Raw genomic sequence first — 2,149 nt, 5'->3', positions numbered from 1 at the left:
GAACGCCGGCACGATGAACTCGGGCCGTAACGCAAATTACTCATTTAAACATTACAGGGCAGCCGGACAAAAACGACATGGCAACAATGCAAAAAAAAAAAAAAAGAACTAAGTAAAGATATCACTGTAATTGCAAGACTTTTGACCACTTTGTTTAAACAGCCGATCGCGAACGGCAACTAACTGTGATGTAGCAAACATAAAGCCATACATGTCAACTTTTCGGAGCGCCAACCTGTATAAGCTACCAAAAAAATTCTTATAAAGAGCAAAAAAATCCTTGTAACATACCAAAGCATTTTATATGTCAAAATAACGGCAGAGAAAAAACACGATTTTCAAAAAAAAATTTTAAATTTTCAATGATCTTTATTGTAGATCTCCATAATATAATGTCTGGTTAATGTCTAATCATCATTATTTACCGGGAATGAAAGCATTCGAGTAGACTCGAGTAAAATCCTGGACCGTATGAGATGACAGGTATGGGTTTGTAAAGACGGTGTGGTCTTTAAACCTGTTTTTAGTTGGAACCCTCTCAGGACAGGTGCTACAGATTTGTAGCAACCGAGTGCCTAGACTACACCTGGTGCGAACTTTAGTTGAGCCTGAGAGGGACCTATTGAGAAGGGACTCTTTCAAGCGTTGAATGAGTATTTGCGCGCCGGCTAAAGACGTGGTCTTGAAAGCCGTTTAAAGCCCTGAGCCATACTAGTCCCTATCAGGCATATAGACAGAGTCGAGTCTTTAAAACTGTTGAGGGCAACGGTGTCCTGCACGTGCTTAAACTCCGTGTGTAAATAAAGTGTGTATATAGAATGTTACCTAGGTTGAAGGTAATCGAATAGAACTCGCTAAATGAGTGACTGTGTAAATGTGTGAGTGGAGGTTCGCTACCTCATTCGAACAGGACATTTGTTGTGGCAACTGTCTGAGGAAGCAGATGCAAGAATTTCCCGCCACTTTGGTGGTAGAAGGTTGGAAATTACCTCAGTCGGAGAAATTGTCACCCTGTTCAAGGGAAAAGTCAGCCTAGTTACCCTAGGTAAACCGCTGACTCTCAAATTTTCAAAATGGGGTTACTAAATAGTAAGACCGCGGATAAAAAGGATCCTAAAATGAAGTTAACATGTAAGGACTGGAGGTTCCTAGAGAGCCAATGTCCTTCAAAGATAAAACATGTAGACATATGGATAAAAAAAATATGATTTCGCTGGCCAGTTGAACACACAAACATTGATGCACCTGCAGGATAATATCAGATCTATGTGCAAGAATGACAAAAAGTAAATGGATAAAGATGGGTTTGAAGACATTGATTTCTGGATGTCTTTGGCTGAAAAGAGACGGAAAGTGAAAGAAAAAAAGGGTGTAGAGAAAGTGGAAAAAGGGAACGTTTCAGTGCGTTTGACCGTGAGAAGAATGAGGGAAACGTTATGTTTCACAGGAGAGAGGATGATGAATCGGGTCCGGTAGGTATACAGATAGGAGGAAAACAGAAAGTCGAGAGAGAGAATGCGTTTGAGATGACATCCACAGATACTGTTAACTGACAACAAACCCTGGAAAATATTCTCAGTGTGGGAAGATGTTTTCTTGTCAGAGTGCTTTGAAAAGATGTGAGAATCCACACGGGTGAGAAGCCTTTTGCCTGCTTAGTTTGTGGCCAAAGATTCTCTTGTAAAGAAAACTTAGATGATCACAAAAGAACCCGCACTGGTGAGAAACCTTTTGCCTGCTTGGTTTGTGGCCAAAGATCCTCTCGGAAGGGAACCTTAAAAATACACACCAGAAAACGCGCTGGTGAGAAACCCTATTCATGCTCAGTTTGTGGTCAAAGATTCCCCCAGAAAGGGACACTTAAAAATACACGCAAGAACACACACTGGTGAGAAACCTTTTTCCTGCTTAGTTTGTGGCCAAAGTTTCTCTGAGAAGGGAACCTTAAAAATACACACAAGAACACTTACTGGCGAGAAACCCTACTCGTGCTCAGTTTGTGGTAAAAGATTCCCCCAGAAGAGAACCTTAAAAACACACACCAGAACACACACTGGTTAACAACCATTTGCCTGTTCAGATTGTGGCCAAAGATTCTTATAAGGGAAGCCTAATTAACCACACAAGAAACCCCACTGGCGAGAAACCT

The 2,149-nt window shown here is 41.2% G+C and overlaps 1 long non-coding RNA gene across 1 annotated transcript in view; it reads right to left on the bottom strand.

Moving 5' to 3' along the window:
* Window positions 1–2,071: 2,071 nt before the first annotated feature.
* The window catches only part of LOC109522911 (uncharacterized), a 7,160-nt gene continuing 7,082 nt past the window's right edge, over window positions 2,072–2,149 (bottom strand). Inside the window, exon 2 of the long non-coding RNA XR_002169662.1 lies at window positions 2,072–2,147. This is a non-coding gene — a long non-coding RNA (uncharacterized LOC109522911). The remainder of the gene's footprint in view (window positions 2,148–2,149) is intronic.

This window comes from Hippocampus comes, unplaced genomic scaffold (genome assembly GCF_001891065.2).
Source record: "Hippocampus comes isolate QL1 unplaced genomic scaffold, H_comes_QL1_v1.1 scaffold385, whole genome shotgun sequence".
Taxonomy (NCBI): domain Eukaryota; kingdom Metazoa; phylum Chordata; class Actinopteri; order Syngnathiformes; family Syngnathidae; genus Hippocampus; species Hippocampus comes.
Note: the sequence above shows the minus strand (reverse complement) of the source record. Positions and strands in the feature narration are given on the sequence as shown.